Raw genomic sequence first — 22,919 nt, 5'->3', positions numbered from 1 at the left:
TGAACAACTACATAGTATAGGTTGTGCAAATGGCATAAGCTGCAGTTATATTTTCCTGGATTCCTTAATGGCAATATTCTGTAGGGTTTTTTTGTTTTTTTCCTTTTTAGGGGAGGGAGGGAGAGAGAGAGTGAGTCAATTAGGGCTGCCAGTTTTGGTTGGAGGTTCCTGAAGGTTTTACCACATGACATAATCTTTAATTAAAGATTAATCTTTAATTCTTGGAGACCAGGACAATCCTGGAGGGCTGGCAACCCTAAAATCAATAGCATTAAATAGGAGCATGGGAAGCCTTAATCAGGACGCTTCTCATGTTCAAACCATCTCGTACTAACGTCAATGCTCCTACTTTTAGTTCTGCCTTTAATTTCTCCTGTTTCTTCACTTGCAGCTTCTTTTAGGTGAATTTCAATTTTAAATCTGTCCGCAGGAGTGCATGTCTTTCCAAGGCAGAGTGTTTCAATCATTTCTTTAAACTGCACACATTGTGCTGCACTGAAGGCAATGTTGTTCCTATAAAAGGCTGTTTTACCTTTCTTATCAAATATCTGGCGTTCAGGTGTTTGTGACAGTCACCATCAGAGCTATGCCACTAGAGTGTCAAAGAAAAAAAAATAGATCTTGCTACATTAAGTCAATGCGTTAAGTCAGGGATCGGCAACCTTTGGCACGCAGCCTGCCAGGGTAAGCACCCTGGTAGGCCGGACCGGTTTGTTTAGCTGCCGCATACGCAGGTTCGGCCGATCGTGGCTCCCACTGACCACGGTTCACCATGATCTGCTGAACCTGCAGACGCGTCAGGTGAACAAACCGACCTGGCCTGCCAGGGTCGCGTGCTAAAGGTTGCTGATCCCTGTGTTATGTCCTGCTGAAAGAACTGGAACACAGACAAAGTAAACACCAATTAATGTTTGGTTTTTGACATCTCCTTCCAGGTTGTCAGTATCTTTCTGGTAATGAGTTCAGAGCATCAAAAGTCATTAGAGACTGAATAGAATACATGTGAATAGTCCCACTAAAGTTATGAAGACATTTAAGAACATGAATGGGAACATTAAGGCAGCAAAGAAATTCAACACAGAGAGGTTCAGGTATTGCTTTGTGATCTCGTCTAGGGCTTGATTATAGTTACTACTAGCATCACATTGTTTTAAAAAAGAAGAAATTGAACTTTCTTTTTAATGTCTGTCAGATTACCATAGTTTTCTCCATAAATAAATGTAAAGGTTTGTTCCCTCCTCCCTCCCATATCAAGCAGTGGGCTTCCTCACATCCATAAAGGTAAGCAGGTGTGCAAGTATGGGTAGGACTGGAACCTAAAACTGTGTCATTCAAGTTTTACGTCAAACAGGAAGTATATAAAGTAGAACAACTGATTATCAGTGAAACCCTAGTAAAACAGTGAATAAATTCAATTCTTTAAAAAAAAAATTAAATTTGCTCTTGAACTTTGAGAACTTCCAGCAGTCAGACTGAGTCAGTACAATTATGCATAAACACTCCTATAAAAGTCATGTCTGCTTCAAAACAACATGCCTTAGTATACATGGTCAATAAACTCTTAATTGCTTTATAGTCTAAAAGATGACCTGCAAACCAATGGGACTGAAATGAAAGTCTTCATTAGGAAATAAAAAGTCAGTAAATGTTTTCTCTACCCCTGCAAAACTGATAACTGGATTAAAGGTTTTAAAAATACTAATGGAAGTGGCAGCCACATGCACACGTCGACAGACAATACTTTTGCTGCTCCTATATAAACTTTAGAAACTAGTATCTAGAATCTGGATCACGTAGGGCTTTCTTTCTTACACTTTTATGACCTCCCATGTTTAGGACAAGTAAGCAGCACATTTGTACTTCAGGGGTGGAAAAACAAAAAAAATCACTAGGAAACCACCAATTTAATTAGCAATAAAACCCTTGTGGAGAAAGCCATAGTGAGAGACAGCCACAGAAAATCAATAACTCCATGTGAGAGCATGATGACCTAAATTTTCTATTAAAAAAAGAGAACAAAAATACTTCCATCTTTTGCAACATTAGAACTATCTGTCTAGCTCTACCTGAAAATGATGCAACATGCTTCTGACCCATCTTTAGTTGGGATACAGACACCATGGAGACTACAACCTGCTATGCAGTAATCTGCTTTTGTGGGACTTGGCTTCTCTCCTGGAGCATCTCAGGTGTAGGGATATTAAAGAAGGTTTATGTTAAAAGTAAATTTGTGATTCTAACCTGCAAGCCACCAGCTGTGTCTGTGTGAAGCCTGCTCAAAGAAATACTTTGTATAAAACTTGTTAAACATTTTAATTAACTCTAAGTAAGCCAAAACAGTAGCTGTTATAGTGTATAGATAGAGACCCCCACCCTCTGTAAGTTTTCATCTCACTTTATCTTTGATTGTTAAAAGACAGGGAGTCTCACATTACTTTTTGGGGTGTTACCAATTTAAGAGACAGTGAAATAGATGTGATTAAGATAGAGAGTGTATGTGAATGCATGCCTAGTTTAAACAATGAATGAATGGTTAGGGAGTCACCAGCCTGAAGAATTCAGTGTCGGCTGAAGAAGGTGTCAAGTGGGATCAACCAGATGACCCCTGGAGGGCAAACTGGAATCCACCCACCACACCTCAAAGGAAGGAAAAACAAAACATCTAATAACATGGAGCCAGCCATCTGCTGATTGATTTAGCAACAGCAGAATGAAGCAACTCCTATCAACTAACATAGGGAAAAATCCCTATAAAACTGGACTCTAAAGAATAAGGACTTTGAGTCTATGGTTCTACTGCCAGCCTCCAGGAGCATCAGATGCATCTGACACAGACTCGGCTCCATCCTCATGACCAAGATACCTGGCCAGTAACTTGGCATGAGCAACATCTAGGCTGGTAACTATAACATCTATACAGAACCTGAATGAATGATTGTGTGAATGAATGAATGAATGAATGAATGAATGAGAGAGAGAGAGAGAGTGTGTGTGTGTGTGTCTGTATAAGGAATAAGTAGTGATAGAAATAAGTAGAAAAACATTGTCTTTTGTTTTGTTATGGTATTTACAATAAATGTGGCATCTTTGCCTTATCCCTCTTAATAAGATCCTGCTGGTTTTTATTATATTGGTACAACACAGGCTCAAAACTCTTACAGACATTCCAGAAAATAAGAGAAGCTGCATTTAAGGAAATCAGAGCTAATGGGGCCCTACATTAGAAAATGGTACAGTTGCAGAATTGGGGCTTACCTTTGATCCTTATCGACTCTTGGAAAATTACTAACAACTGAACAAAGTTTGGCCATTCCTGAACTCACCTGTTTAAAGAGCTGCCAGCCCACATGAACTTTATGTAAGAGGTATGTATAATTGCACAGAGTGAAATTTTCATGAGCTCATTACCTCATGCAGAGAAAACTCCTTTGCACCACCACAGCAAGAATATAGTTCTCTAGACTTCTAAATGTTGGACCCATTATGTTTTTGTTTTCCTCACATCTCTTTCCCTGAAAAACTTACCCTCCAACTTCACACAACAGATAATTTACAATAAACTTGGTTATTTGATTTGCAGTGATTGGCACTACAAAACAGATATTAAGTATCAGAGGGGTAGCCGTGTTAGTCTGGATCTGTAAAAAGCAACAAAGCGTCCTGTGGCACCTTATAGACTAACAGAAGTATTGGAGCATAAGCTTTCATGGGTGAATACCCACTGCATCAGATGCTCCAATACTTCTGTTAGTCTATAAGATGCCACAGGACTCTGCCGCTTAAAACAAATATTGTTTAGCTCCTTGGTTTCCAAGCACTGGAAGCACAAATGAGAGTTGATTTCTTGGTTTTTTGGGTCTCCCACCCTTTCCTCAAAAAATGGGAAATCCTGACAGGCTAAAGAATTTGAAGGCATTTCTGAGATTGTTCTGCTTTTGGTGGGGTGGATAAAGCATCACACATGAAACGGACAGCACTTGAGGTCCCATTCAGAACAGAAAATCCCTCATCAGACAAAGTTAGGAAGATGTGATCCTACACTACTCCATCACTCCCCATTCAGCACTCTGCACCATGAGGATTTCCCTGCTGAAAAGCCATCTCCTCATTTTTCTTCACCAGCCCTACTCACTCCTTGGCTCCTTCCCCATCTACTCCAGTTCCCTAATCTGCAGGCTCCTAAATGTACCCTTGTTTCTAACTCCAGCAACTCCCGCCCCCAACAACCTGGGGTAAAAATCTGTTCCCCCAACTGCCTTCACTCCCCACATTGCCCAACCACACAGACCACTACAATCCTATTCCTTGCTCCTCTAGACATCCCCACCCTAGGGCAGCCCCAGCCCCTTGATCCCAGCAACCCCCTCCCCATGTTCAGCCCCATCCCCACAACACCGTTGCCCCATCCTGTCCCAGACCAGCCCCTCCTGTCCCAGCCCCCAAATCCCTGTCCCAGCCCCGAGAATCCCTGCCCCCGCCCCCAAATCCCTGTCCCAGCCCAGCCCCCACAATCCCTGCCCCCTCCTGTCCCAGCCCCCAAATCCCCAGCCCAGCCCTCCAGATCCCTACCCCCTCCTGTCCCTGTCCCAGCCCCAGATCCCTTCCCTCTATCCCTGCCCTCTCCTATTCCAGCCGCCCACCCAGCCACCCTCAGCCCAGCCCCCTGCCTCCTCTTGCCCCAGCCACCCCAGCCCCCTCCTGCTCCGGTTCCGGTTCCAACCCGCCCAGGCCCCCACCCCATTCAGCGCCAGCCCCGCCCCCAGCAGCCCTACCCCGCAAACCCCAGCCTGGCTCCCGCTGCCCTGGCCCTGCGGGAGGCCTGCGACGCTCACCTGACGGAACCCGGGCAGCTGCAGGACTGTTGACGGAACTAACATTGGGGCTGAACTCCCCACCCTCCCGCTCCCGCTGATTGGCCGCTTACCGCGGCGCTTGTTGCTACCCAGCAGCAGGATTTTCCATTGGTTACGGAGTTTGTGACGTCACGAGCTTTCTAAGGCGCCCGCGTCACGTGACTGAGGAGCGCGAGAAGCACATGTCAGTGTTTTGGTTGGCGGGGGAGAGGCCCGGCACCGCTGTGAGCGGGCGGGGCGGGGCAAGGGGCGTGTCCCAGGGTCTGAGGCTGTAGGACCCTGGTCACCGCTCGCGCACGGTTGGAGGAGTCCGTTCTCCAGGGGCCCATTGTGATGTCAGCAGATCCGCCCCCCGGCCCTAGGGTCGCGAGCTGGAGGCTCGGCCCTGCGCCAGGGTGAGGCAGCGGCTCCCACTGAGCCCGCCAGGAAGGAGAGTGGCTGGGGCGGTAGCAGGCCACCCCGGGTGCGAGAGCCTTTCTGCCCGGGCTCGTTTCTACCCCGCACGTGGCTTGGTGCCTGAGCGGCGTGTGTCCCGTGTGGCGCGTTTGCTCCTGCGGGGCAGCTGGGCGCGCGGAGGAGTGGTTCCTTTTGGTAGGGGCGAATTGTTGTGGTTGAGCTGTCCACGTTGCTGTCTGTGTACTTAGGTTAGAGAAGGTCAGGGCAAAGCAATATGCTTGGAGCAAGAGGTGGTGAGGTTTGTGAATGGGCTTAGTTCCTGGGGTGGTTAGTTCCAATAAATAAAAAAAAAATTGAGGTCATCAAGTCCAGCCCCCTGCCTTCACTAGCAGGACCAATTTTTGCCCCAGATGGCCTCCTCAAGGATTGAGCTTACAATCCTGGATTTAGCAGGCCAATGCTCAAACCACTGAGCTATCCCTCTTTCCACCCCATGGTCTCAGACCTGCCTAAAAGGTGTGTCTGCACTGCAGTCAAAAACCCACCACTGGCCCATGACAGCTCACTAGACTTCCAGGCACTAGGCACCATTTCAGAGAGGTGGTAACTTTAACTGTGATTCAAAACGCTGCTTGGGCACCTGAAAACTTTCTTGTTTTTTGCAGATAATACCGGTAACTTAGATATAATGCACCTGTCCGGTAATCATTTCTAATTCCTATATAAAGAAAGAAAATTAAAGAAATATTAGACCCAAACTAACATGTTTTGACATCTTGTGTCAGTTCACTTAAGGGACCGTGGTTAGGTTTAAAACATTAATGTATATGCTTACTTTGTTACTAACTCTTGAATACAACAATTTAAACAATTGTAGAAAAGCCTAGATTACTTTCTATCACTTTTTTGCAGTTCATCAAGCTTGGAATAGATCATTTAACTTTTGGAGACATCCTATTAGGGCACTGGCATGGGGCTCTAGGGATGTTACCCCATTACAAATAATACACTAGAAAATGACTTTAAAAAGGAGTGAAACTGACACTTTCAAGTCACTTTCATGGGATTGCCAACCCCAAATCTTCAAAAATCAAGACTCAGGCTCACCAAAAACCACAATATTGGCTTTAAAATGATGTAAAATTAATAGATTTGGTATTCTTTTTATTTACATTCTGCTTTTTGAGCATTTAAGGTGCACTGGGGTCGCATTTTGAAGCTTTCTCCACAGCCGCAAGGGCCAGAACCTTCATTTTTCTTTAAGAATGAAGGCTGAAATCATCACATATCACTTGACTCCAGCAGCTGGGGCTTTAAGGAGGACAATTATTATGAGACTCATGACAAAATCATGAGAGTTGGCAACACTTCTTTCTTTTTAAAGGCTAGTTACTTTCCAGAAGGCTCGTAAACACAACACTACAATGATTGAGTTGCAGTTTTCACAGGAGAATATTTTAAATCAAACACCAAGAAAATTCAGTGTTTTAAAGTTGGGGAAAATATTGAGATTTCTGAGGTATATCATGGCCACTGCAGGCAGGAAAGGAAAATAAACAGGCACAAGAGCTCTGGGCAGCTCTTCCTCTTAAAAGAAAGTTGGAGGGTCAAATCTTCTAGTCCTTAATCAAGTAAAATTTCCATTGCCATCAGTGCCTCCACTCATAGATATAAATATCACAATGACCCTGTGATAACACGTGTGGTCAATAACTGTACACTTCATACTTAAATATCGGAGCCATCTTATTCAGAGTTACACATCTTGTATGCATTGGCTCAGGGGCTACATTTTCTGGCGTATTCTGAACAGTGCTGAGCACACAAATTGTGCCCAGTGAATAACACAAATCATGACAATAATGGTCGACTTTATGGACACTGTGGATGCAATTTCTGTTCTTTGGCCTGAATACAGCTGAAACCTTAAGAATTTGATGTATAATCACATCTGATACTCATGACACTTTCTCATTCGTTCCTTTTCTCAAACTCAGAACAAAAAAAGACAAAACAAAATGGTTTTCAGTTAAAATCTAAAATTGCACAGCAGGCATTGCTATACAACTCAGCCTGGGGCAGAACCTGCCACCCATTGGCAGTTAAGTGGTCTCCTCTCATCTGACTCATTCTCTTTCTTTCTTCAACGTTCTTGACCTCTGTGCTGCTTTTGATACTGTCAATCATGACATTGTTCCCAATCATCTGGGACAGTGTGCTAGAGTCTCAGGGAACTGGCTTTCTAGGTTTTGTTCCCATCCATCAGAGGCCTCTTTTTTGCAGCATGCAGCAGAGAGAAAGGCTGGCCCAGTGGATAGGAAGCTAGCCCTGAGAGACTTGGGTTCTACTTTCCCCTCCATCCCCCATGGACTTCCTATCTGACATCAGGTCAGTGCCTTAGGGACAGGGACTTCTAGGTGCTTTTGAAAATCCCACTAGGTGCCTAAATACCTTTGAAAATCTGGCTGTTAGTCTCTCTGTGCCTCAGTGCCCCACTTGTACAGTGAGGATAACAGCACTGTTACCTCACTGAGGGGCTGTGATGTGAGGCGCTCAGATACTATGGTAATGCGGCCACATAAGTACCAGAGTGGGAACTTCTCTATACCGCTGCTATCCCTTCCCTGGGTTTTGGCACCTTCTTTTCACCTACGCCCCTCACATCTTCCTCTTTTCTGAATGTAACGTTGGCTCAGAAAGCTTGACTGTATTTCTTCTGAGTCCCCTGCATTCCCTCTTCAACTCCCCCTCCCACCTCCAGAGGGATTCCTATTTTACAGGTTCATCTAAGGATGTCCAGATCCTTAATTTAATTACAGTACCAGGCTTTTCTTAACTTAATCACTCTGCCTCTGTTTGTAAACAAAACACTGACTCCCTGCTCCAGGGACACAAGCTAGGAGAAGCACCTCTTGGCAGAACTCACATTCCACACTAATGCTGAGCAGTTAAGAGCTCTGCCTGGGAGCACACTTCCAGTATGAAACAACCCCCCTCTGCCCTACCTACATGGTACCCTTGCTGGCGCTTGGACTGTGGGTAGGGTTACCATTAAAAACGTACTCCTTATTTCCATTCTGAATTGGTTCAGCTTCACTTCCCGCTATTGGATTCTATTATACCTTTCTCTGCTAGATTGATGAGCCCATTATTAAATATTTGTTCCCCATGTAGGTACTTATAGACTGTAATCAAGTCACCCATTAATCTTCTCTTTGGTAAGTGAAATAGAGTGAGATCCTATAGTAATTATAATCCTTCAGTCATTCTTGTGACTTTTCTGAACCCTTTCCAATTTATCAACATCATTCTTGAATTGTGGACACCAGAACTGGACCCAGTAGTCTAGCACTGGTTGGACCAGTGCCACATACAGAGGTGAAATAATCTCTCTACTCCTACTTGAGATTCCCCCGTTTATGCATCGCAGGATCGCATTAGCTCTTTTGGCCATACTATCACACTGAGAGCTGATGTTCAGCTGACTGTGCACCATGACCCCCAATTCTTTTTCAGAGTCACTGCTGCTCATAATAGAGTCCTCATCCTGTACGTATGGCCTACATTCTTTGTTCCTAGATGTATACATTTACATTAGCTATATTAAAATGCATGTTGTTTGCTTGCATCCAGTTTACCAAGCGATCCAAATCACTCTGAATCAGTCACCTGTCCTCTCCATTATTTCACCACTCCCCCAATTTTTGGGTCATCTGCAAACTTTATCACTGATGATTTTTATGTTTTTGTCCAAAAACATTAAATGGCATAAGACCAAGAACCAATCCCTGTGGTATCCCACTGGAAACATACCCGCTCAATGACGATTCCTTGTTTACAGTTATAGTTTGAGACCTAACACACCTCTACCTCGATATAACGCTGTCCTTGGGAGCCAAAAAATCTTACCGCATTATAGGTGAAACCGTGTTATATTGAATTTGCTTTGATCCAGCCCTGCCCAGCACTGCTTTACCGCGTTATATCCAAATTCGTGTTATATCGGGTGGCATTATATCGAGGTAGTGGTGTAGTTAGCCAATTTTTAATCCATGTAAAATGTGGCATGTTAATTTTATATCATTTTAGTTTTTTAATCAAAATGCAGTTTGGTACCAAGTCAAATGCCTTTGAGAAGTGTAAATATAGTATGTCAACACTGTAACCTTTATCAACCAAACTTATAATCTCATCAAAAAAGATATCAAGTTAGTTTGACAGGATCTGTTTTCCATAAACAAAGTAAATTAACATTGAATTACATCACCCTCATTTAGTTCTTTATTAATTGAGTCTCATATTAGTCACTCCATTATCTTGCTCAGGATGAATGTCAGGCTGAGAGGCCTGTAATTACCCGGGTCAGCTCGTCTAAATTTTTTTTAAAAAATTTGCACAACTTTAGCTTTCTTCCAGTCTTCTGGAACTTCCCATTGCTCCAGTTCTTATTGAAAAGCAATATTAATGGTCAAGTGAGCTCCTCAGCCATCTCTTTTAAGACTCTTGAATGCAAGTTATCTGGACCTGGTGATTTAAAAATGTCTAACTTTAGTAACTTCTGTTTAAGATCCTCCAGAGATACCAGTGGAATGGAAAGAGTATTATCACCATATGATGAGACTATATCATCTATTTTTCCCCAAATGCAGAACAGAAATTTATTGAACACTAATTCTACTATTTCCATCTAGTAAGGGATGAATATCATTGTCAGGATTCTTTTTTATTTTAATATATTAAAAAACTTCCTTATTTTCCTTAACGCTTCTGGCCATTGATTTCTCCTTGTGTTCCTTGGCTTCCCTTATCAATTTCTACAATTAATAACTTCTGATTTAATTACTATCAGCTTCTCCTTTCTTTATAGCAGGGATCGGCAACCTTTGGCATGCGGCCCATCAGGGAAAATCACCGGCAGGCCGGGCCGGTTTGTTTACCTGCCGCGTCTGCAGTTTCGGCTGATCATGGCTCCGACTGGCTGCAGTTCGCCGCTCCAGGCCAATGGGGGCTGCGGGAAATGGCGCGGGCTGAGGGATGTGCTGGCTGCCACTTCCTGCCGCACCATTGGCCTGGAACGATGAACCGCGGCCAGTGGGAGCCGCGATCGACCGAACTTGCGGACGTGGCAGGAAAACAAACTGGCCCGCCAACGGATTTCCCTGACAGACCGCGTGCCAAAAGTTGCGGATCCCTGCTTTATAGTTTTATGCTTCATCCAATAACTGTGATGAAAGCAGGAATATAATATTCTTGCACACATTGTATGCTATCTTTTAAATTATCCGGAACAGGCTATTACTTAATTGTATCTTTGTTATAATCTTGGCAGAACTGTGAGGGACCCGAGTGAATAATATGTTTGACATTTGAATATAAGCAGGCAAATTGGTATTGTTTATAGGATAATATGCTTTATGCTTTCCTTTTTTTCCCTTTGATAGTTGTTGAATGAATATGTTTGTGGCTGCTACTAATTGTTGACTTGCTGGAGTGACACATGTGCCAATTCCCTTCCTTCTTGATTGTAGACAATAATTAAGAGGTTTGACTTGATGCCAGCTATTACAGTATTTTCCCCTTGTCTTCAGCCTTTTTACCCTAGTTATACATTTGTGGGAATTATAACAACGTGCCTCTTTTGGTAATTATATTTGTTCTAGCACAAGAATGTTAGTTGTTTGGGACAGTAACTTTAATCTTTTGTGTGTCCAGCATTTTAATCCAAATGGATCAAAACTTTTACCGAATAAATGTTCTTATTATAGAATGACTGTTGCCAACACCATAGTTAGTGTTGAGACATCCTTTCCATTTTAAGGATAATTTTGGCACTCTTTGTACCTCAATAAAAGTCCTTTCAGCGTCAAATTTGCCATGTGTGTTCTATGACCACCTAACAATATTTTGACTAAATTTGACATTCTTCAGAAAAGTCATTTTTGAGAGATAGGACATAGAAAAAAATAAGTGATAATCACGTTCATGTTTGAAATTCGAATACTTTTTTGCCAACTCCTAGCTACAAAACAATTTGTCTGAGAGTCTTCAAATAAAATGTATTTGAAAGATCTTGGCAAGATGTAGAACAATGCCTGAGATGTAGAAAAGCAAATTTAATAGGTCATTCATTTTCAATTTGGGAGCATACGAATAGTCTGTTGGAATCTGAGAAATTATTAAGAGGGCTCCAATCAGCGTTAGGAAATCTGCCTGATTCCTTATAATATTTGCCAATCCTTTGTCTTAGATATAGTGTCCCTCCTAAAATCCACATGAGAGCTAGATTGGGGTAGGTGAGCAGGGGATACTGGATAGCCCTAAGGAGTCAGAAAATACAGAAATTTCGGTCATGCTGGAGGAAGGAATCATCCTGGAGCTCCTAACTCCAAAGGAGCAAGTGCTCTGAGACTTAGGGCTGGTCTACACTGGGGGTGGGGGGGATTGATCTAAGATATGCAACTTCAGCTACGCTATTCACGTAGGTGAAGTCGAAGTATCTTAGTTCGACTTACCTGGCCGTCCTCAAGGCGGCGAGTCAACTGCCGCGGCTCCCCCATCGACTCCGCTTACTCCTCCTGCTGAGGTAGAGTACGGGCGTCAATTCGGGGATCGATTTATTGCATCTAGATGAGACACGATAAATCAATCCCTGATAGATCGATTACTACCCGTCGATCCAGCAGGTAGTGTAGACGTGGCCTTAGTGACTGTTCTTCCATTGAGGTTCAATCACGTCTTCTCCTTCTGTGAGCCATTTAAAGTCTGCAGGTGTGGGTCTAACCTCCAGGAGTCCCCCCGCTCCATGGAAGAAATACTTTGCTTCTGCAAATCTCCTAAAGTTCTCAGAAATGAGATGGCCTCCAGTGGACTTTCTGTTGTCTGCAGGAGTGTAGCAATCCTACTATAGACTTACAAAAGTTTTCAGGAATGCAGGGCTTTGGAGCTGTGCTCCGGCTCCGCTCCAGCTCCAGGTAAAAACCTGCAGCTCCACTGCTCCAGAGCTGCTCCGCGCTCCAGCTCCGGGCTCTACTCCAAAGCCCTGCAGGAATGGGGATCCCTCTGAAGGCTTTCTGCTCACTTTAGGAGTTCCACGGTATTCTGGAACTGAGGAATAGCCTTTTGCCCCTGTCCTCACTTTGATCAGTTTCCTGACTTCAGTGACTCTTCTTGGCTCTCCTCCTCCTCCTCTTTCCCCTTCTTACTTTTGATCCAATACCATAGCAGTGAGCATGTGTAGGCTTACTGGAGCCCTAGGCATAACTAACAGTGTGAAGCAAAGTCTGTGAACCAGGGTAGGCCTGGCTTTGGCAAAATAACATCACACTAGGTATTGGCTAAACAAATAAGCACATTCCTGACCAGAGAGGATGGTACAAGAACACCCAGAGTTCCCAAGTAACTATGTAAGACCTGGTACAGGAGCACACCGACCTTTTGTAAGATAAGGATGGGATGACAGGATAATGGATAAGGATGTTTTGTTTGAATTAGCAGATGCAAGGTGTAGGATTGGTAACTAATCACATAAGGAGTGTAACTTGTTTGTATCAATGTATAAAAGGAGACGTCATAGAAGGGACACTGTTGGCCAGCTTAGGGAACGGCATCCTGGTGTGCTGACTGAACTGGTATTGTTGTCGCAGACATACATGTGTTAGTGTACCTGTAGCCTCTATCGGGCACGGATACCGTGCTTTGTCAACAATAAACCTGGCCAAGTGCCTTTGCTGTTGAACTGATCCCGTGGCCTTTCTTCTGAATAACATTTAGGTCTGCTGAATTAACATGCTGCACTGTCTGCTAGTGCAGCTGACATCAGTGCTCCAAGAACAGTAACAGTGCTGCAGCAGCAACAACATTCCTCAGCACTTGACAACAGCATGAAGCTCCTAAGGTATGCTGAAGGAATTTAGGAATTTGACTGTATTGGAGAAGGTATGGAAAGACTCTGACCCTCTTTCAACCACTACTCCCCAAGTCCCTGGATGGCCATCACATTTGTGCCAACCTTCACTGTTCAGCCCCCCACTCTTGTGGCTTCTCCTGGTACCCATCACATTTGATCAAATCCTAAAGCATTTTGGGACTACAGTTTCCCTGAGTGCTCATTGCTTATAGTGGGGAATGCTGAGTCAATAGGTCTGTTAGTGCAGGGATCGGCAACCTTTGACAGGCGGGTTTGTTTACCTGCTGCATCTGCAGGTTCGGCCGATCGCAGCTCCCCCTGGCTGCAGTTCGCTGCTCCAGGCCAATGGGGGCTGCGGGAAGCAGTGGCCAGCACATCCCTCGTCCCGCGCCCCTTCCTGCAGCCCCCATTGGTCTGAAGTGGTGAACTGTGGCCAGTGGGAGCCGCGATTGGCTGAACCTGCGGATGCGGCAGGTAAACAAGCTGTCCCGGCCCGCCACGGTCCTTACCCTGGTGAGCCGCATGCCAAAGGTTGCCGATCCCTGTATTAGTGCAAGAGCCTTTGGTTTTGCTGGGTCAGAGAAGACTGTAGGATTACATTAAAATCAGGCTGACTGCTGATAGGTAGTCACCCTGTTTTTCTGACCAGCCTTCTGAGAATGAGGTCTATGGTGAATGCCCCTGGGACATATCTAACTGAGCCTCACTGGTTTTGAGACAGTCACCTCTGATATTATAAGAATTCTGTTGATTCACCTATGTTTATATTTAAATAAGGGGAGAAATTGCAGAAAATAACATGAGCTGATTTGGTTACTTAGCAACTGGACTAAATCCAGACTCCAGGGGATTGATGAAGACATCACAGAGAGGTGTGATGTTTATAGTTGGTGAGAAACAAGGAAGTGATGGAGCAGCTAGAAAACAGGAAACAGCAGCAGAGAGTCCATGGCAGTTATAAAGACAGCTCTCGTAGGGTTTCCTAGGAAAGTTGGAAAAGGATTGCTAATCCAGGAAGTTTTCACTATTCCAAGGAATTGGAGATTTGCTGGCACAGGTGATTATTTTTTTCAGGAAAAATCTCAAACTAGTACAAGAACAAAGCTTGGACAAAAGCCTTACTTGTCCTGAAGATTATTTATTGTATTTTTTCCAACCTATCACACCAGCTCCTCCAACCTTTTCTTCACTGCTGGCATCAACTTTTCTAAACACTTTCCATCAGCACCATCTACCCAGGGTCATCTTGCCACTGTTTCTTCATTGTCAGAACATACTATATTACCGATCTGCCAAAATTACGATAGCATAATATTTCTGGGTGTCACAGATTAAGAAAACAATAAGGGTGACAATGACCCTTTAAGAGAGAAGAGGCTAGTGCACCTGTGAGTGGTCAGCTGACTGCCAACTGAGCTTCAAAGAGGACATATGGGCCTTCGAGGGGAGAGATTGGAACTGCCAGAGATCAGGAGTCATAGAGTTTAAGACCAGAAGGGACCACTAGATCATCCAGTCTAACCTCCTCTCACAGGCCACCAACACCACCCAGCACCCGCACACTAAACCTGACAGCAAAATGAGACCAAAATATTACAACCCATAGGAGACTAAACTGTTACATGCCACAGGCAGAGAATAGGAGGTGCCTGCGTCCTTGATAATGGCAAGGAAATGATTAAGTGAGATGTATATTGATAATCCTGATAAGTAACCTGCACTCACACATTTCAGAGGAAGGTGAAAAGCTCACAAGGTCACTGCCAATCTGACCTTGGGTAAAAATCCTTCCCAATCTCACATACAGTGATCAGCTAAACCCTGAACATGGGAGCAAGAACCAGCCAGCCAAGCACCTGAGAGAAAAAATGCTCAGTGCCACCTCAGAGCCCTGGCCCACCCTGCCTAGTGTCTCATTTCCAGCCATGGCCATCCTGATGCTTCAGAGAAAGGAGATAAAAAACCCGCCCAGAATATATGGGGTGAGGAGAGAGAATCCCTTCCTGATCCCAGTAGTTGGATGGCTGAAACCCTGAAAAATGAGCTTTAGGAACATAAGACATAAACTGGAAGTGAGCCCAGGGCTCTTGAGCCTTGCCCCCTACCTTCACAAGCAAACTTCATACAATTGCACCCATCAATTTGTCCAGTTCTATCTTAAAATTAATTAGATTGTTTTCCCTCACAACTCCTATTGAGAGGCTGTTCCAGAACCTCATCTCTCTGATGAGTAGAAACCTAATTTCCTACCTGAATTTGTTTGTGGCCAGTTTATATCCATTTGCTCTTCTGCCAACATTGTCCTTTATCTTAAATAGCTTAAATTGGTCTTCACCCTCCCTGGTATTTACCCTTCTAATGTATTTATAGAGAGGAGTCATATCCCCTCTCATTCTTTTTCTTAAACCAAACAAGCCAAGTCTTAGAATCTCCTCTCATAAGATAGGCTCTCCATTCCCCATGTCATTCTAGTAGCTCTTTTCTGCACCTCTTCTAGTTTAAATTCAAAATTCTTGAATATGGGTGACCGAAATTGTACACAGTATTCCAAATGAGGTCTTACCAGTGCCTTGTACAATGGCATTAATACTACTCTATTGAAAATGCCTTGTCTAATACATCCTAGGATCACATATGCCTTTTTCACAGACACATCACATTGATGGCTCATAGACACCATGTGATCAACCCACACGCATAGGTCTCTCTCCTCCTCTGTTGCTTCCTATTGATGAGTCCCTAGCTTGTTGCAGAAATTCTTATTATTAGAACCTAAGTGCATGATCTTGCACTTTGTACTATTGAATTTCACCCATTTCTGTCACTCCTGTCTTCAAGGTCATCCAAATCTTTCTGTATAATATTCCAATCCTCCTCAGGCTTGATGATGCTTCCCAATTTTGTATCATCAGCAAATTTAATTAGCACACTCCTACTTTTTGTACCAAGGTCATTAATAAAAATATTGAATTTGATTGATAGCAGGACGGATTCTTGAGGCACTCCACTAGTAACCTTGCTCCAGTCCAATAATTCACCTTTCAGCACAACCCATTGCCTTCTCCCCTTTATCCAAATCCTTACCTATCGTACAGTGCTTGTACTAATCCCCACCTCCCCTAATTTAACTAATAATTCTCCAGGTGGTACTGTGTCAAATGCTTTACTGAAGTCCAAATATATTAGATCTGCTGCACCTGCCTTATCTAAAAAATCAGTTTTTTTCTCAAAGAAGGAGATCAGGTCAGTCTGGCATGATCTACATTTGGTAAACCCATATTGCATTACATTCTCTTTACCAATTACTTTTATGCATTTAATTATTCTTTTTGATGCAATTTGTTCTAAAACCTTGCATTACTACTGCAAAATCTTGCAAGACTAACAGGTCTGTCACTACTGGATCACTCTTTTTTCCTGTTTCTTACATGTCGGTACAACATTAGCCATTCTCCATTCATATCATACTACTCCCAAAAGATAGATTCATTAAAAATCCTTGCTGTTGGACTAGCAATCTCATGTGTCAGTTCATTCAGTAGTCTGCACTGGAAATTATCCAGTCCCCCCAATTTGAGCGCTTTAAACTCTTTAAGTTTTTCTTCCACCACAGATGTGATAATTTCCATTTCTAGACACTCATTTCATCAGCTGGACTGCCTTCATGCACATGCTCCACATCATTTTCATTATTGAAAACAGAGACAAAATATTCATTTATTTTTGGGCCATACCTAGATTATCTTTAATCTCCTTTCCATCTCTGCTGCAATAGCAGCCCAGCCTCATCCTTCTGTCTTTTCTTTTTATTTATATAACTAAAAAACCTATTATTTATTTTAATTTCCTTGGCAAGAGCTAATTCTCCTTGACTTTTAGCAATTCTCACTTTATTCTTATATTTCCTAATCTCCACAATGCAGCTTTCTTTGCTGACTGACCCCTTTTTTCCATTCCAAACAGGCTCTCTGCCTACTCCTAATAACCTCTTGGGGGTGGTTATTCATCCAGCTGGGTCTGGAGCCTTTCCCTACAAGTTTTTTTCCCTTGCTTGAGATGCAAATTTCATATAGTTTTTGTATAGCTGATTTGAAGAAATTCAAAACTTCCTGCACATTTAAGTCCTTGAGGTCTTCAGTCCAGCTGGCTTCTTTATCTAATTCCTTTACTATCCCAAACTCTGCCCTTTTGAAATGAAAAGGAGTCTGTAGGAAGTCTCTGAAGGAAGTTGTAGGTGGTTCTGGGGAGAGGTTGAAGACCAAAGAGCAGCAAAGGGAGTTGCCTGCTGATTTCTAAGATGGGTAGGGCTGAAGAAAGGGGATCAGCAGAGGGGATTACCTGCTGATGCTCCATGCTGGTGCCAGAGGGGTAGAGAGGTCTGAGGACCAGCGGGAGTGAGGGATGCTCCCCTGATGAGGATGAACTCACAGATGAGAGGCTGTGGGGAGAGCCTATTGGTAAGAGTGAGTTTGCAGTCCAGCTGGAAGGGCTGGGGTGGCTGTCCTTTAAAAGGGACAGGAGAGGACTGAAGAAGAGCCTAGGTGTGGTGGAAGATGCAGGAGGGTGGTATATGCTATGTTCATGGACTAGAGCAGTGGTGGGCAACCTGCGGCCTGTGGGCTGCATGTGGCCCACCAAAGTAATCTGCTGGCTGGCTGCCAGACAGTTTGTTTACATTTGCACAGCCGCCAGCAGCTCCCAGTGGCCGCAGTTTGCTGTTCCTGGCCAATGGGAGCTGCGGGAAGTGGCAGGCAGCAAATCCCTGCAGCCAGCGCTGCTTCCCACAGTTCCCATTGGCCGGGAACAGTAAACAAACTGTCTGGCAGGCCACGCGCCCCAGGTTGCCCACCACTGGACCAGAGGATGTGGAGTTTTAAGGACTATATACTCTGAAATGGACTATGTTTGGAACTTTTATTATGGATTATTTGAACTATATTTTGGTAATAAACTGGCTCCAAAGAGGGGTATTATTAAGACAAGAAAGCCTGTGTGTAGTTCCTGAGAAAACTGATGCAGGTATGCACCTGTTCTGTCTCTGAAGGGTGCTCAGGGCAGAGCTGTCCCATGATACTCTGCCAGGATTGTCAGCAATGCTCTCTATCCCTTCTTGGGTAAGACCCTTGACACACCTTTTCTCTATATAATTCAGTGGAAAAGTCATATGTTAACATTTCAAAATGAAATAATGAGCAAAAAAACAATATACAACTATGTTGATTATCCTAGTCAATTTCAGCTTTCCTCTTTCTAAATTTTATGGTCAAGTTTTTCTTTGCTAATTGAAATTTTCTGCAGATTCACATACATAACTAAAACTTTGCCTAGTCTAAAATTTGTCCCCATTTCTAATATGTCCCAAGAAATCCAAGTTTACCCATAATGCATCAGTCCAATATTGTCACCACTCTGCCCATAGATTTTCTATTGAATTCAATTAGAGTTCTATGAAAGAAGCAGCAACAAAAGAGGACACTTAAAAGGTGAAAAAAGGAGTTTTCCATAAATTTCTAATCTCTGAAAATATCTGTGGTGCAATTCTAAGAGTTGTAAACTGAGAGGGAAATGGGGTATCCTGGGAATTCTAAACTTTATGTAAAAATTTTGCAAAAAATTTTTCTAGGATAAAAAAATTACGTAAAGAAAAGAGAAACTGCTGTCTAAGAGGAAAATAAGTAACAGCAAAGATACCAAAGAAAGCAACATCTCAGAAAATTAGAGCTTTGTAGGGTTTTTTGTTTGTTTTTGTTTTAAAATCCTAATAAACATTTTGTCCTGAGGGACACTTAGAGTTATCAAAAGATGCAAGTATTTTTGGTAATGATGCATAAACAAAAGTATTGTAGATAGGATTTAGTATAAAAGGAGGTTTATTAGAAGTAACCCATGGCTGGATGTTGACTTGTACTGGTGGGAAAAATTAGAGGTAAGTATTGGGCAAAGATTTTTGAGAACTTATGATTGTTCTGAGATTAAATTGGCAACAATTTGCAAGGGAAATAGTAGTAAAGGTGAAGCAGAGTGAGTCCAGTAATGCATTAGAAACCCTGGTTCCTCCCTGAGAGGCAGGGCTTCAGCCAGAGCTGTCCAAAGTGGAGCTCTGGTACATATTTTCAGCCCCACTGGAAAATAGTCTATGAGAATTTAAGCCATGCTGAGAGGAATATTGATAGTAAAACAGTGGAGAAAATGTTAAGTACAGTGAGTATTTATCTGGAGAGACATATTCAAATGAAAGTACTGGGAAATTAACAGAAATTGCACTGGTTGATAAAGTCAGGGTGCATGGTAACACTGGTTAATTCAAAGTAAGAAAAAATGGCATGTGAGAAAAGATTTAGAGCAGAAATTTTAAACTTTCCAGATTAATGTCTGTACTGATGCTGTAATGAAATAACTGTGTTTTAAGAGCAGTAATACATTCTTCTAGAAAATTGCTACGCTGGGTGGATTGTGGCTGGATTCAGTGGAGAAATCAATGGGAGTCAAGTTACTAAGAGAACCAGATTCATGGTTTTGGTGCTTATGAAGCATAGCGGGAGCTTCCCCTGGTGACCTACATAAAGTACAATATTGTCTTCTCTCAAGATACCAATAAAGAGTCTTAGAGCTACACAGTATCTGATTGGATTTGACTGCTTCCTCCAGATTTTTACACATTTGATTCTAAAAATTCATCCTTTGAATCAATAAATCTATTTTATGGTCAAAAACTTAAAATGTGTTTCTAAAGCATTAACAGCTGGTAAAATTGTGTCAAATGTTGCTTTAGATTACAAGATGGAGGGGTGGAATGATAAGAGGCCAATTTATCAGCAGCGGGAACACCATTTAAAGCTGCTTCGCAAGAGGGGAATGTGATTGTGATGGGAGAATGAGGGCAATGTTCAATTTTACCCCTTTACTTTTGGGCATTGCAGGGTCTGAAACTACAGATTTTCTCTCTGGGAGGCTGGGAAATTGTTTCTTCCTTTTTGGAGATGAGGTTAATGAGGAAGCAGGGTTAAAAGCTTTCCCTTTCTGTAATTTGTCTGTTCAAATATTATGATTTCATGAGGGGTCTTTACTGAAATAAATTAAATCAGTTTTGGCAGCAGTAGGGCCTACATTGGACAATAGATTTTAGTGGTGTGGTGAGTGTTCCTATATTGTGTCAAGTTGTGCTTAAAATATAAATCTTTTATCTTCTTCCTCTCCTGCTCCTTTCCTATCTGACATCTCTCTGTCTTTAAAGAGACAATTAAAAACAAAAAAGAAGTATGTATCAAAGACAGTGCACTATAATTAAGATTTCCTTGAATCATTTCAACTTCCTACAGTCATACACTTTTAATTCCTGTTCTCCAGCCCCTGCAAGAGGTACTATTTTAATTTATTTCCATTCATACTGTATTACTTTCTATATCTAGCCATAATTAAAGTATCTAACCATATCATGTTTATCTCCTATCGAGCAATCTCTCTTCTAAAATAATCATTGCTTAATGGAATAATGTAAAACCAAACTGGATAAGTATTGTTATGAGTGATGCTATCAATGTCTCAAAGGTTGTAACCATATCTTTTACAGTAGAATCATTCTCTGGATAAACAGGATCAGACAGGAAGCAAATTGACAACAATGGAAAAATACATTTGTAGCTGTAATCAGGAGCTGAATGAGCTCTTCCCTGTTATCTGTTGGTGAATTGGGGGAAATGACCACAGGAGCAGACCATATTTGCATAAACACACCTACTTTACCTAGGTGATCAACAGATGTACCTGCTTTGTTAAAGTGATCAATTTTGGCTGATTTGGCTTAAAATTTAATTTAGTTGTGGATGTAGGGGTAATGAAATGCTGTTACACTTATTGTATGACTAAGGGCAATAGAGCTTCACACTTAATATGCTCTACTTGAGGAGGTCATTTTAAATGTAACCTCACTCACTAAGCATGTGGTAGTCATGCAAATCCAATTGAAAGTCAGAGAGATAGATATCCCCAGTGCTTAATTTGTAATGAAAGAGGTGCTGGGGCCCAAGCACTTAGGTACCAGAGCTCAACCATTTTCTTTTTTTACATTCATAACTGATGCAGCAAGCCCAGAGGTGCTGGGGCTATGAAATGCCAAGCCTAGAGGTGCCAGCTGGCATAAAGTAAGCACTGGGTGTTCCTTCCTGGCAGTGTAAACTCGATTTGAGTACCATCCTTGCCCCATTTGTCTACACTCCCCTTCCAGTCTTTAAAGAAAGAGCTGATCAGAGTCAATTTAGACTTCTGGCTTCTGCTCAGGTATAACTAGAGGTGAAATCACTGATGACCAGGTCTGGGGTCTGAACCTTAGGGCTTGTCTACACTTACATTTTATAGCACTCTAACTTGCTGGCTCAGAGGGGTGAAAAATCACCCCCCTGAGCACAGCAAGTCTGAGCGCTTTAAAGCTCTAGTGTAGACAGGCTCTGGGAGCCGCGCTCACAGCACTTAGAGCTAATCCCCTCATGGAGATGGAATACCAGAGCTCTCTCCCAGAACTTGCACGCAGAGCTTTGAAGTTCCCAGTGTAGACATACCCTTAGACTTGCTGTTGGGACAGTGTTGCAGTGAAAGACATCGCAGGGGCTGCTGTGGCAGTGAGGTTCCCCACTATCTGCTGAAATCATTAAGAGCTGGACTACGTGGTGGAACCTCAGAATATGGCATTGTAACAGGCAGCACGAGCAGTGAGCGGTAGAGGCAGTTGCTTGACACTCCACCACCCTGTGAATGCACTCTTGAATTCTGGGATTTTAATGACCTTAGACAACAAACCGTGAGTGGGGTGCTGCGGAGGGAAAAGGGAAGTGGTGTGTTAAGGGGACATTCACACAGAAGATGGGAAACTGAGGCAAAGGATACTGCCCAAGATAATGTGGGGTAGGTGTTTTACTTATTGTTACTTTATTATTGTTTACTTACTTTTGAGTTCAGTGTTTTCCCAAATTAACACAGTGTTTCCTTCTGTAACAGGGTTCACAACCCACCCCTCTTCCTGAGGCCCGCTTGCTGCCCCAATAATGCTGAGAGAGGCTTTAGGGTTGTGCAACACCTGTCTTTATTTACCAACAGTTATCCCACCACCAGTGTCTATCTATTTACAAGCTTTACAGGATTATTCAACCTCTTTTACAGACAGAGTCAGCCTTCAACTAGGGGTACGTCTACACTACGGGATTATTCCGAATTTACATAAACCGGTTTAGCAAAACAGATTGTATAAAATCGATTGCGCGCGGCCACACTAAACACATTAAATCGGTGGTGTGCGTCCACGTCCGAGGCTAGCGTCGATTTCTGGAGCGTTGCACTGTGGGTAGCTATCCCGTAGCTATCCCATAGTTCCCGCAGCCTCCCCCGCCCCTTGGAATTTCCGGGTTGAGATCCCAGTGCCTGATGGGGCAAAAATCATTGTTGCGGGTGGTTCTGGGTACAGCCTCACCCCTCCCTCCCTGAAAGCAGCAGACAACCGTTTCGCGCCTTTTTTGCTTGGTGAACTGTGCAGACGCCATAGCACAGCAAGCATGGACCCTGCTCAGCTCAATACCGCAATCGTGGATGTTTTAAACACCTCGCGCACTCTCGTGCAGTATATGTTGAACCAGGACCTTCAAACCGAGGCGAGGAGGAGGCGGATACGGCAGCGCGGCGATGACAGTGATGAGGACGTAGACACAGAATTCTCTCAAACCGCGGGCCCCTGCGCTTTGGAGATCCTGATGGTAATGGGGCAGATTCTATCCATT

The 22,919-nt window shown here is 43.2% G+C and overlaps 1 protein-coding gene and 1 long non-coding RNA gene across 5 annotated transcripts in view; one reads left to right on the top strand and one right to left on the bottom strand.

Moving 5' to 3' along the window:
- Positions 1-4,939, bottom strand: part of FBXO25 (F-box protein 25) — a 64,946-nt gene extending 60,007 nt beyond the window's left edge. For 3 of the 4 annotated variants that reach the window (XM_045010443.1, XM_045010445.1, XM_045010446.1), the window contains exon 1: positions 4,833-4,939. The gene's annotated coding sequence lies outside the window, so the exon portion shown is untranslated. The other variant, XM_045010444.1, reaches the window with a different exon arrangement.
- A 319-nt stretch (positions 4,940-5,258) lies between these two features.
- LOC123365635 overlaps positions 5,259-22,919 on the top strand; it is a 41,975-nt gene continuing 24,314 nt past the window's right edge. The window contains exon 1 of the long non-coding RNA XR_006577673.1: positions 5,259-5,444. This is a non-coding gene — a long non-coding RNA (uncharacterized LOC123365635). The remainder of the gene's footprint in view (positions 5,445-22,919) is intronic.

This window comes from Mauremys mutica, chromosome 3 (assembly GCF_020497125.1).
Source record: "Mauremys mutica isolate MM-2020 ecotype Southern chromosome 3, ASM2049712v1, whole genome shotgun sequence".
Taxonomy (NCBI): Eukaryota; Metazoa; Chordata; order Testudines; family Geoemydidae; genus Mauremys; species Mauremys mutica.
This window is presented reverse-complemented; position numbering and strand designations above follow the sequence as displayed.